Raw genomic sequence first — 14,047 nt, forward strand, 5'->3', positions numbered from 1 at the left:
TCAATTTTTGAAACAATTTTTGACTCATCTGAGTGTGGAAATGGATTGAATTGGGTCTTCTTAAGTTTGGTTTGAAGTTGATGTGGTCACTTTCGATTGAGAGTGTATTATTTCACTGTTTCACATTAAATTTTCTGGTTTGAACTGGTTTTGCTGGTGCTGGTTCTGCTATACTATTGTTGTTTAACTGATTCCTCACCCTTTTGGTTTTTCTTTCGATCTCCAGGTATTTCCTTGGCTCTTAAGTGACATGTGAAGTGTGAATCAGAAACATGTAACCAAGCTTGAAGAAATGATAATTGTTGTATGTTTCTATGTCAAATGATTGCAAGATTTCACTATAATTTTCTTCATGTGTTCTTTAGTTTAGTCGTCATGTGCAGTCATTTATGTCATTAATGTTGTATTTCATTTTAAGGTTTGGATTTGAACTTGCTTGAATGTAATGATTCGGGACTGTTTGGACTTTTAAACGTGTTATTGATTAAGGAGTAAGGTTCTTAGCTGATTACTAAAGCTGTTTGTCTTGGCCAGGGTTCAAATGCATCAATTCAGATTTTGGGTCCAACACAATCGACCCATACTTTGCTTCTCATTTAGTTTTCAAACCCTGCTTTCTTATGGTTGAAGCATAGTTTAGTAAATTCAAGAGTTTGTTGTCCAAGCCTTCACCTTTGTTTGTGTGATGATTGTACTTCCATGAGGGATTTTAAATGGAAGTCAATTTGGTTATGTGCTGGAAGTATCTCAGCCCAGTCTAGTTCTTAACATATTTATGTTAATAAGTTGAAATCATGAGGCTATTTAAGTGTGCCAATGTGAAATCAGAATTCAGCATGCGAATTAAGTCTACTTGAAATCTCAGATTGTTCTCTTCCGTTGGAAATTCAAATGAATGATTTTAAAATAATGAAGTAGTGTCCAAATTCTGAATGTCTCACTACTACTGGATTTCATGCGGCGATTGAGGTTTAAGAAAATGATTTGGGCTATAATTTTGGCCCAGTTGTGCTGAATTCTGTTTACTGGGTGCTCCCGGTTCTGGGCTTCACGTTGGAGCCCATCTATGGTCTCTTGATTATTGACAGAATGGTCATGGGGGAACAATGGATCTATAACTTGTTTGGATTTTTTAGTAAGTGCAGATTACTACAATTGGGTTTAAACTTTCATTAATGGTTGGGAATTTCTCATGTCTTTAATTAATTAGCAAGTCCTTTAAATTAACTTTGGGGCATGCCATATTAATAGAAATAGTCTATGGCCCTCATGGTTTCAAAAACAAGGAATTTTAGACAAATAGTTGAGGTGTGCCATATATAGTTTAATATAGTTATGGCCCTTTAGAGTTTAATATTGGGCTTCTCTAAAAAATTGGATTCGAGGTGTGTCGTGACAAACAAAATTTTAAATGCACGACCCTCATTTAATTAATGTGTTTGCTCTTTAGAGATCGAGGTGTGACATTTAATGAATTTTTCATGGCCCTCGCAAAGTTAAAAACGCGTAGTTGCTTTAGGCGCGTAATTTTGAGTTAACTTCCTTAAACTCGGGTGTGCATTTCATGTGACCCAAATCCAATTTTAACAACGTTAAATAAAATGTGTCTCGGACTGCGGGTGCATTTCATGTGGCACGGTCCAAAGACGTGTTTTAGATGACGTTGAAATCTTCCTTAAAATATTTAAAAATGGTTTAAAATTAAAATGCACATAGGTTTAAAATTGTTTTAAAATCAGATAATTAGGCCAATAATAACGGTTGAGCGACCGTGCTAGAACTACGGAATCAGGGAGTGCCTAACACCTTCTCCCGGGTTAACAGAATTCCTTACCCGGATTTCTGATTTGCGGACTATAATACAGAGTCAACCTTTTACTCGATTTGAGATTTAAACCGGTGACTTGGGACACCATAAATCTCCCAAGTGGCGACTCTAAATCTTTTAATAATATGATCCCGTTTCGATTGTCCTTTAATTGAAAAAACTCCTTATACACTCCCTTCCGGGGGTGTAGGTAAAAAAGGAGGTGTGACAGGGTTCACATTGCAAGCACGACCCAGAGCTCTCAGCCAGCCTAAGAATTTCTTCTCCAACTTCACCTACCGGTCAGCCACCGCATCTATGCGGGCACCCAAATTAGTGACTGAGGTATGCAACATAGCCATCTCCAGCTCCAAAGCTGTCATGCGGGTACTCCGGCGCGGCTGTGAAGGGCCCGCCTCATGGTGATTCCACACCAGGATCAATAAAAAATTGAATGTAGAAAGGGGATCCTAAACTAAAAAGGAGTCCATGACCCCTTTTTAGAGCGTATAATGGGAGGTCGAATTCCAAACCTTTTCTCTCGAGTATACCCATTACTAAAAAATATACGTCACTTTTGATTGTAACTAGTGTCTGAGAGTAAGCAAGCTACCTTCATTCAACATATTTGTGCTTGAGTCAATAACATGCTCTGCTCTGGGTCGGGAATCTTTGCTCTTCTCTTTTGCATTTCCGCTGCACCATAACACTAACTTGACTTTCTATTATATTAGTAAAGCGCTACCGCGCTACAACTAGCATAGCAGCCTGCGGAAAAAGCTCTAGAGCCCCTACTCCTAAGTTGGAGCAAGAAGCAAGGGATTGAGCGCATCTTTCCCCTTTCTATTAGTAGTAAGTTTATCAAAAGGCTTTCTGATTGCAGGGGCACTAACGCGACCTTCCTTCAGCTGGCTGAAACGCGCTTCACCTTAAGATTAAGAGAGAGACTTTCTCTTGGTGATCGGTTCATTGGCAACTAAAGATAGGCGCAATTAAAACATTGCTAATATGAGACCATCCTCCGCCCGCCAGAGGGATCAGTTTGACCAGGGCTCAAATCAGACTTCACCGAGTAATGAGAAACTTAGGACCTACATAAACTTGCTAGTCGAAAAGGGATCTTCGCCTTTAGATATTCGTAAGGTAAAGCGTCGCGGTTCTCTCCATCCGATCGATAGTAAGAGCCAATACCTTCATGTGCCTTTACTGTTCGTCCTGGAGGAGCACCGAAGAACTTTCTTTCATCCCAGCGCATCAACTGATCCTTAAATGACTAATCCCTGGCTATGGAAGACGGGGCCGCTTGGCCAACTAGAAAAAATACATCTTCCCTGCTCATCAACTTCACGCCGCTGTTCATTTTCTATCGAGGTCGGGGTTTTTTTGAAGACAAATCCATCATTGAAGGGCTAGAGGCCGGATCGCTCACTCAACAATTTCTGCTTCTCCCAATGGGAGCCTTTACTAGTAAGGGCGCGTGGAACCGGAGAGGCGGATGGGACTCTATTTAAAGGATTCAGGTCGAGCCCCCTCCCTTCAATAATGTCGAAGGATCACAAGAGTCGTCTTTCTTTCTCCCAACATCATTCTCAAACAAAGAAAGTATGGATTGAGTGGGTCCTTTCTATCTCCCCCCGGGAGGGGATAGTCACTGTTTGGTTTTGGAATCAAAAGATGGTTGCAGAAATAGCTAACAGGGAATAGCCAGCCGCAGCAATGGAAGGTTGCCTAACCGCTTTCTTTTTAGGTCTTGGGGGACAAGGATCGGCAAATATGTTTTGGTACCTTATTCGAGACCCAGTATGCTAGAAATTAGCCTTTGTAGGATCTTTTTTCCTGATATCAACAATTTGATTTTCTTCTTGAGACCAGAAGCGTTGGTGTAGTCGTCAAGTAGATCGAAGAGGCCTTGAGCGGAATGCGAGCTTGCTTCCGTGATTAGCATGAAATCGTCAAGGTGAGTAACCGGGTTGGTTTTTTTCTTGAGGCTGCATTGGTTTTATGGCTCCTCGATTGCACCGTTCTTCGAAAATAATTGGTTTCCCTTCCATAACTATGCTGAAGAGAAAGGGAGATCCTTTATCCCCTTGTCTTAGGCCATGGCTGCTTTTTAAGTACCCGAAGGGCGAGCCATTGCAAATAACCAAGAAAGAAGGAGTCGAGATGCATTCGTTTTTTCCAATTGATCCATTTACGATCAAAGCCCAGGTCTCTTAGAGCATCAAGAAAGAAGTTTCTATTTACCGAATCAAATGCTTTATGCAAATCTATTTTTGCAGAAAACTGCGGAGCGGTGAAATTTCCTCAAAATTTCTAGAAGATAGCAAAATCTTGTAAACTATCCCTCTTCTTTTAACGAACGCCATCTGGTTCAATAAAACTTATGACTTTCGGTTGCATAGCCTATTCGCAAGAATTTCTTCATTTTTCTTGTACACATAATTGCATAGCGAGGCCGATAAAGATCGAAGGAATTGCTAACTTCCTGCTTCGGAATAAGTGTGATAAACGTAGAATTTCTCGATTTGAGGATCTGATCTGCTTATAAGAGACTTCAATAGTTTTATTAATGTGTGAGGCCACATCCTTTGGCAGAAGGCAACCGGGAAGTCGTCGGGACCTGGGGCTTTATTATTCAGATTCTCATTCTTCAAACGATTTTTCTTACTTCAATTACTGACTATACGGACAAGGCAAGTCAAAGCAAAGCCGATGCACCTAATACGACTAAAAAAGAGAGCAATGGTCCGAAACCCCAGGAGAGGATCATTGGGAATGGACTAAGGGCCTACCAACCCTTTCTTAATCTAAGGCATCTACCCCTGGCAGAAAAGAAGACGGAAAGAAAGCCGATTGATACCTTAGCTTTGAACCAGCTTCTTCAATCCTGCTGCTCTTCTCCCTCTATATAGCGCGGGTAGCTTGCTTCCAAGCCACTGGCCGGAACCAGATAAGGAACAAGAGAGAGAAGCAGCTCAATTTCAAAGGTTAGGCGCGATAGCCACTCGTGCAGAAGGAGATGTTTGGGAGAAAAGCCCCGTCTCATGGTGCTTTTGTTAGGAGTTCCCCCTCTCCGGTATATTTTACTGTGGCAACCCTGATGGAAAAGATTGTTGGCCCCCTCTCTGTTGGTTCTCTCAGACTAGCATCAACTGATGTTAAGGTTACCCAATAGTCAGGTTTCATTACTTCCGAAATCCTGGTGATGGATGTGGAGAGATGTGTGAACAGAAAGATTCATGATGTAAAACAAAGCCGCTCCATGTAGGAATTCAAGTACCAACAAGAGTTTGGTCCTATATATCTCGGGTATGTTGGACCTTCATTGCCTGCTGATCTATCCAATGATTTTTGATGGGATAGTTCTGTCGTTGTGACCACAATATCGCATTACTATGGCGGCTGCCTTGTTGGGAAAGTGGTTGATAGGAACTTAAGACTGGGGCGCTCAGAGTTGTTGATGGTTCAACCTTTACTGTGTCACCGGGCACCAATCCGCAGGCTACTCTGTTGATGCTTGGCCGCTAAGTGCTTTAATATGCGTTGGATATTGCACAGAAGTGCGATTGCGACTAATCGGGAGCTTGAGTATGTAAACGAAAGAGTAGACATCCCCCTTGATAACTGAATGCAAGCGAGGCTGGACCTAGATTCGCGTATGTAAGTGAAAACAAAAAGAAAGAAGTTACCCTTCCCCTTCTCCTTTCTTGTCTAGAAAGGGGAAGAGGAGCTCAAACAAGGTTCAAAGATCCCCTCCCCAAAGTATGGTTTAAAGAAAGCCTTTCGGGTTAGTGAGGAACATGATAGTGAAAGAGAGAAGAAAGGAAATTAGTTTATGGTGGCTTACCTTCGTACATTCAAGAACAGTTGTGACTCCTTGGCATCTATCAATGCACCGATGTCCCAATCTGATATGTTTACATTCCTTCTTGCTGGCCTGCCTTTGGACTATGAAAGCTTTGTCACTACAGCGAAGCTTCAACGACCAAAACCAACTATGGCTGAGCTTCGGTCTAGCTTGTTGTTACATGAGTCTTGCCTTCAGCAGATGCATCCTATTACTATATTGATGATCTTGTATACTAACCGAGTCCGCACTCGCCCGAGAACACGTACGTCCTCCCTGTAATTGTCTTGTCTTTGTTATGGTTTCAGGGCCTACGTCTACCCGTATGGATCCACCATCATTCGCAAGGCTTGCTTTACATTGGACCCAATGTTGAGCCTCTCATAGCCTAGTACCAGTGAACTAGGCAAGCGACCCTGCAAGGCAGCCAGCCTTTCTGCAAAATCAATGTCTGCCTCGCCGCTGCTTTCGGGTGATTGGAGAATAGCTATAAGGAATACTAAACAAAAGTATGCAGCGAGGCAAAGCCGATTGAGAATATGATGGTTAGCCCCTCGGTGCTTAGGAGGCATCCTATTTAATAAAGATTCTTCCTCTAGTCGAATAGAGTATTAGTCCGCTCCATTATATTCCCCATTATTTCACTTTCTCGCTATTCGAAATATCATAAGAGAAGAAAGCTGGCAGGTTGGATCCTAGGGTAGATTCCTGCTGTTGAATGATCGACTAGCTTCCTCTTTAGTTCTTTGATATTTGGTTCGTGTTCAGTGTACCGCTCTTTTTATATATGAAATTACTTCGTCCTTTTTTTTAGCCCTTTTTCGTTTGTGCATCTTTTTTTCTCCTATGCTTTCCGTTGGTCAACAACCAACCAAAGTGCTCTATACTTCTTCACTACTCATACAGGCTTGACGGAGTTAAGCTATATTGAGGGAATCATTTTGTCTCAATCAATCAAGAATGTTATATATTTTAGGAGCTAGATTAGTTGGCGATGAACAAGTAAGAATTGCCTCAACCAAAATTGATGGAATTGGACCTAAAAAAGCCATTCAGGTTCGTTATCGATTAGGTATCAGTGGAAACATAAAGATAAAAGAATTAACTAAGTATCAAATCGACCAAATTGAACAAATGATAGGTCAAGATCATGTTGTTCATTGGGAATTGAAGAGGGGAGAACGAGCAGACATCGAACGATTAATTTCGATTTCTTGTTATCGTGGAATTCGTCATCAAGATGGATCGCCCTTACGTGGTCAACGAACTCATACTAATGCTAGGACTTGTCGCAAGCTAATTCAGAAATGAAAGAAGTCTACCGAAAGCCCTGGTGGGATCTCAGCTGCCTCAGCATCATCATAATCAGATTCATCAACATTCACCACTGGCTCTATCCCAATTCTAATTTTTCGTGCCAGGAATGGGGCTTTCAGTGGCAATTTCCATTCAACTCTAGGGTCTTTAGGTACTCTAGCAAGACGGCATAGCCTGGTGACTAGAGAAGGGAATTAGAAGCCTTTGAGCAACTCAGGTGATCTAACGAGCATTCGTCATGGAGGAGCTTGGCCACATCAAAATCCCTATGGTCCATGAAACAGTAGATTGCTGATGCCCGTGGTAGATTGACATCGATCATAGTACTGGAGAGCAACAACCGACTGTTTTTAATGGTGAGCCAACACTTAACCTCCCAATTGAGAGACTGGGAGTTAAGTGTGATCCTGGGCTTTATCCATATGTATTCCTTGTCTGGCACACAGATAGTCTCAAGAAGAGTTTCCTACAAGGCACTTGATCGGCTAAAGGTATGATAAGCATCAGCTTCCCCCCTGAACACTGGCAGCCGGTACACCTTGCGGATGGCCTCTAGGGATGTATCTACCCGGGTATTGCATACAGTGACAACCCCATTCTCATGTTCCGGGCAGTTAGCATAGAACTCCCTTACCATCTGAACATTGGCCTCCTCCGGTACTTTGAAAAAGATGTCCAGCTGACACCTCCTCAACTCATTGAAGATAATCGGGCATTCCACCTCTAAGGCTTGTCGGTCAATATGCACCTCATGTGGCAATTTCTTAGCTGCCTTTGCATTGTACCCATCCTCCGCCGGTTTGGAGACAAACCTGGTGTTGTCAAACTGTGGTGCACTGGCTTGACCCCTGGCTCTCGAGGAGCTCCCCGGTTCACTAGCGGAGGACCCGGTGTTGTATATCTTCCTAGATGGATTCATTGTACCTGTCAAATAGAGAAACGCCTATCAGTGAGTGTGTGAAATGTGTGACTATGGGTGGATACTTAGACTTCACCACAAACATGTCACATTAGCCCTTATAACTCCATTGGGGCAATTTCCCAAATACCTTGTGGGAAAGAAAATTTCTTCATACACATAGCCCATATGGATACATCAATGCTTCCCCCCAAATCACAAATTCAACTACACCCTTACACCCCATAACAATTAGTGCAACCACTCTTACCACCGCATTATACGCACAACCCCTTCACCAATAAGTCTAAAAACGAATTTTAAAAGAAAACAAGAAGAAAACTAACAAAAATCTACTAAAAATTCCTACACAATTAAAAATCACTACACAATGACTAAAAATCATACAACTACACAAAATTCAAAAAGAAAAGATAGGGGTAGGTGAGTTGCATACGTTGATGGAGGAAGGAGAGAGAGGAATGGAGATGGGGGAGTAGTGTGAGTAAAGAAGAAGAAGGAGAAGAGAGGGATTTTTTTGGGGATTTAGGGTTTAGAGAGAGAGAGAGAATGAGAAATAGGGGTGTGGGGTGGGTGTTTGTGTTGTTTTATTAGGGGGGGGGGGTTTAAAAAGAAAAAGAAAAAAAAACATACCTAGTGTCCACCGCGGTCGACCGCGGTGTGTGAAATAAAGCGAGGCAGAACGTTAACGTTTCACCGCAGTTCTACCGCGGTCGCGGTGGGTTGGACGACGCGAGGTAGAATGTTTGCCTCTCACCGCGGTCCTGCCGCGGTTCTACCGCTGTCGCAGCGCTGCCCATTTTTTTTGAAAGTTACATACGAAAATATTAACAACAACATTCGTGGGTTGCCTCCCACGCAGCGCCTGATTTAACTTTGCGGCACGACGCAGACAAACGCATTTAAGGCTCGCTCGACCTCTGAGGTTCCGTCAGGTGGATCTCTGACACTTCCTTTGGCTCTTTTATTCCTATGTATAGCTTCAATATCTGCCCATTGACTCTAAATGTTTGAGAGTCTTTCTCTGAGGCAATCTCTACAGCCCCTGAAGGGAATACTTCGACCACTCGAAGTGGACCAGACCATCATGACTTAAGCTTTCCCGGGAATTGCCTTAATCGTTATAGAGCAATACAATGTCCCCGGGTTTGAAATGTCGCTCAACAATATTTTGGTCATGGAACCTCCTCATTCTTTCCTTGTACAACATTGTGATCTCAAAAGCAAGATGTAGGAACTCGTCAATCTCATGCAATTCAGTGATTCTAGTTGTGCCCGCAACCTCAATGTCTAGGTTCAGTTGTTTCAGTGCGCACCAAGCTTTATGTTCAAGTTCCACTGGCAAGTGGCAGGCCTTCTCGAACACAAACTTATATGGTGACATACCAATTGGTGTTTTAAAAGCAGTTTTATAAGCCCAGAGTGCATCATCTATCTTTTTCGCCCAATCAGTTCCTGTGGCTTTTACATTCTTGGTCAATACACTCTTTATCTCTCTATTAGAGACTTCCACTTGTCCACCGGTCTGTGGGTGATAAGGGTTGCCACCTTGTGGTGTACATAATACTTTGCTAGCAACTTCTCGAAGGCTCTATTATAGAAGTGGGTGCCTCCGTTACTGATAATCGCTCTCGGGGTCCCAAAACAGGTGAATATGTTCTTCTTCAAAAACCCCACCACCACTCTTGAATCATTAGTGGGCAACGTTGTAGCTTCTACCCATTTGAACACGTAATCCACAGCAACAAGTATGTACTTATTGCCAAAAGAGCTGACGAAGGGTCCCATGAAGTCAATCCCCCAGACATCAAACACTTCCACTTCTTGAATCGGGTTCATGGGCATCTCATGGCGATGGGAAATGTTCCCGGTTTGCTGATATTCATTGCAGCCCTTCACCTATTAGTGCTCATCTTTAAACACTGTTGGCCAAAAGAAAGGCCTCTAGCACTTTCGCGGCTATCCTAACTCCTCCAAAATGCCCTCCATACGCTGATGCATGACGCCTACAAAATAGAAGATTGTTCTATCTCGGGGACGCACTTCGAATCATATTATCAACACATATTCGAAACAGGTAAGGTTCATACCAATAATACATGCGGTAGTCACGATAAAAGTTTTTTTTTTGTACAGAGGAAAGGTCATAGGGAACTATAACGATGGCCAGGTAATTTGCAAAGTCTGTATACCATGGCACTTCCTCAATACTAGTAGCGAGCAGTTGCTTGTCTGGAAAGGTTTCCAGAATATCCTCAACCTTAACTGATTCTTCAGCTCCCTCAAGTCATGACAGATGGTCAGCAACTTGGTTTTCTGTGCCCTTACGTTCATGAATTTCGAGGTCGAATTCTTGCAGTAGCAACACCCAATGAATCAGGCGCGGCTTAGACTCTTTCTTCTCAATCAAGTACCTGAGAGCTGCATGATCAGTATATACAATTACCTTAGATCCAATCAGGTACGATCTGAATTTGTCGAAAGCAAACACCACAACCAACATCTCCTTCTCAGTCATAGTATTCAACTAGGCTCCACTCAGCGTTCGACTAGCATAGTAGATTGGATGCATTAGCTTGTCTTTCCGCTGTCCCAGCACTGCTCCCACTACGTAGTCACTGGCATCATGCATGAGTTCGAATGGTTTCTCCTAGTTGGGGGCAACAATGATAGGTGTTGTGACCAGTCTCTTTTTCATCTCCTCGAATGCTACCCTGCAATCATCAGAAAACAAGAAAGGGTGATCTTTTTCTAACAACTTACAAAGAGGATTGGCAATTTTTAAGAAGTCTCTTATGAATCTCCGGTAGAAACCGGCATGCCCGAAGAAGCTCCTGATTGCCTTGGCTGAAGTTGGAGGTGGCAACTTTGCTATCACATCAACTTTAGCGCGATACACCTCAATTCCTTTACTTGACAATTGGTTCCCCAAGACTATGCTCTTTTGTACCATGAAATGGCACTTTTTCGAATTAAGAACCAGGTTAGTCTCAATACACCGTTTTAGCACACGAGTCAGATTTATAAGGCACTCATCAAATGAGTTCCCCACCACTGAGAAATCATCCATGAATACCTCCATTATGTCCTTTACCATGTCAATGTATATGGCCATCATGCACCTTTGGAATGTGGCGGGTGCATTGCATAGGCCAACGCGCATCCTCCAAAAGGCATAAATGCCATATAGGCAAGTGAAGGAGGTATTCTCTCTGTCCTCTGGTGCAATGGAGATTTGATTGTACCCTGAGTACCCATCCAAAAAATAGAGGTGTGACCTCCCTGCCAATCTGTCTAGCATCTGATCAACGAAGGGAAGTGGGAAGTGGTCTTTCCGGGTGGCTAGATTTAACTTTCTGTAGTCCATGCAAATTCTCCAGCCCGTGACGGTTCATGTTGAGATCAGATCATTGTTATCGTTTTTATCACCGTCATGCCACCCTTCTTAGGCAAACATTGCACTGGGCTAACCCAGCTGTTGTCAGAGATTCGGAAAATGATTCCTGCATCTAACCACTTTATCACTTCTTTCTTCACCACTTCCTTCATGTTTGGGTTCAGCCTTCTTTGGTGTTCCTTGGAAGGTTTGTGTCCGTCTTCCAGCAGAATTTTATGCATACAGTAAGCGAGGTTGATCCCCTTAATGTCAGCCATGGTTCACCCAATGGCAGTCTTACACTCCTTGAGTGCCTGCAAGAGTTGTTGTGCCTGCACATCTAACAAACTAGATGAGATAATAATAGGTAATGTGGAGTCAAGTCCAAGGAACTCATACCTGAGATGGGCGGGCAGTGGCTTCAATTCCAGCTTTGGTGGTTCGTCGATGGATGGCTTGGCTGGAGGAGTTTCTCTATTTTCTAAGTGCAAGGGCTCAAATTCCAGAGTTCTATCCCAGAAACCTCTGCCCTCTAATGCCAACACCCATTCTGCCAGTTCTTCTCCATTCACCTCATCTAAATTCATCAGACATGCAGCAAGAGGGTCCTTAATAGTCAGCATCTCATCATCAGTTTCCACAATTACATCCACGACATCAATAAGAGAGCAATTGGAGAATTCACTTGGTCGCCTTATAGATTTTTCCACATTGAATGTTATCTCTTCATCGCTCAATCTCATCTTGAGCTCCCCAGTCTCACAATTAATGAGAGCTCTCCTAGTGGATAAGAACAGCCTTCCCAAGATTATGGAAATTTCTTCATCCACCTTGCAGTCTAAGATCACAAAATCTGCAGGGAACATAAATTTCCCTACCTGAATCAACACATCATCCAGGATACCAGAGGGTCTTTTTATAGTCCTGTCAGTTAGCTGCAACAACATAGAGGTGGGTCTAGCTCTTCCAATCCCCAGCCTCTTATAAATCGCCAAGGGCATAAGATTTATACTGGCCCCTGGATCACAAAGTGCCTTAGCAAAAGTAAAATTACCTATAGTGCAGGGAATTGTAAAGCTCCCTAGGTCAGATAGCTTCTCTGCAATTGGTCTAGTCACCACTGCACTGCAGGTCTGAGTAAGAGTCACCATGGCCAGGTCTTGGAAATCGAATTTTCGGGACATTAAGTCCTTCATCATTTTTGCATACCCAGGCATCTCTTTCAAAGCATCTATCAATGGAATATTTACCTGGATTTGTTTCAGCATCTCCAAGCATTTCTGGTATTGCTCCTCTTCTTGGTACTTATCTAGCCTCTGAGGGAATGGTGCAGGAGATCTCTTCTTCCCAATGATTTGGGATTGCTCTTTATTAGCTGCCACCTCAACTACTTGTTCCTGGGCTGTCTCAGCTTCTTTCTCAGTCTCAATCTGAATGTTATGTTCTTCTTGAGCAGGCTGGACTGTCACCTCTGTCAGTTTCGTTGACTCATCTAGCTCAATGGGCATTGGTATGAGTGTCTCAGCCTGTCTGCTTTCTCGAGCCCTCTCTTGCTCCATGTCTAAATCTCTACCATTCCGTCGACTCACTACCATCAGCTGCTTCGGGCCTTGATCTTTTGGGTTTATTTGAGTGTCTGCAGGTAATGTCCCATGAAGGCGATTGTTTAGAGACATTGAAATTTGGTCCATCTGCACTTTAATATTCTTGATAGCTGAATCATATGCATCTACTCTTTCACTAATTTTTGCATTAGACCCAATAACTTGCTGCATCATTGCCTCAAGTCTAGCAAACCCATCTTCCTGTTGTCCACCATGCTGCTGCTGAAGAGGATGATACCCCTGCTACTGATTTTGATTGTTATATCCCTGTGGCCTTGGGTAAGGTGCCATATTGTTAGGAGGTCTCATACCTCCCATGTTCCCATTGTTGAACTGTGGCTGGACTGGCCTGTACGACTGATTTTGCTGGCCCCAATTCTGACCACCCTGTCTCTAGCCTCCATAATTAGACACATAGTTCATGTCTTCAGGGTAGTGATGGTGGTCATGTTCTGTATTCCACTGATTACAAATTGCCTGACTAATGCAAGATGTGCACAAGCCCCCATTGGTAGTTTCTACAATGGTGAGTATACTCATATGTGTCAATAAGGTGGTCATATTTTCAGCCATAGAGTTGGATGGATCTAAGGGAACTGAGTGAACCACTGGAGTGATAGGTGCATTCCTGGTTGTCCATTCCGAATTCTGTGCCATCTTGTTAAGCAGATCCTAGCCTTCTCTCCATGTTTTGCTCAAAAATGCTCCACCAGCTGAAGCATCAACAATGTTCTTCACACTATTTGACAATCCCATGTAAAATCGCTGCCCCAACATCAAATCTGGAATACTATGGTGCAGACATATAACCAGCATCCCTTTGAAACGTTCCCATGTTTCATGCAGTGTCTCCATTGGTCTTTGTTTAAAACTCAAAATTTCATCAATTTGTTGAGCAGTCTTGTTGGGTGGGTGGTACTTGTTCACGAATTGCTTCACTAACTCCTCCTAAGTTGTTATGGAATTTATGGGGAGTAAGTTTAGCCAGGTCTAGGCAGCTCCTGTCACTGAGAATGGAAACAATAACAGCTTGATTGCTTCCAGAATTACGTTGGGCTGCCTTTGGGTTTTGCAGATTGACAGGAAATTCTTCAAGTGTTGTTGAGGATCTTCGACTTGTGACCCCGAAAATAGTCCCTTGTTTTGCAACAAGTGCAGCATGTTATTCGTGATTTGG

At 43.0% G+C, this 14,047-nt stretch overlaps 1 non-coding gene across 1 annotated transcript; it reads left to right on the forward strand.

Moving 5' to 3' along the window:
* Positions 1-13,657: 13,657 nt before the first annotated feature.
* LOC142162486 (small nucleolar RNA R71) lies at positions 13,658-13,764 on the forward strand. The gene has a single exon (XR_012693748.1). It is a non-coding gene; the product is annotated as a small nucleolar RNA R71 (small nucleolar RNA).
* The last annotated feature ends 283 nt before the right edge of the window (positions 13,765-14,047 follow it).

The sequence above is a fragment of the Nicotiana tabacum genome, chromosome 7 (genome assembly GCF_000715075.1).
Source record: "Nicotiana tabacum cultivar K326 chromosome 7, ASM71507v2, whole genome shotgun sequence".
NCBI classification, from domain to species: Eukaryota; Viridiplantae; Streptophyta; class Magnoliopsida; order Solanales; family Solanaceae; genus Nicotiana; species Nicotiana tabacum.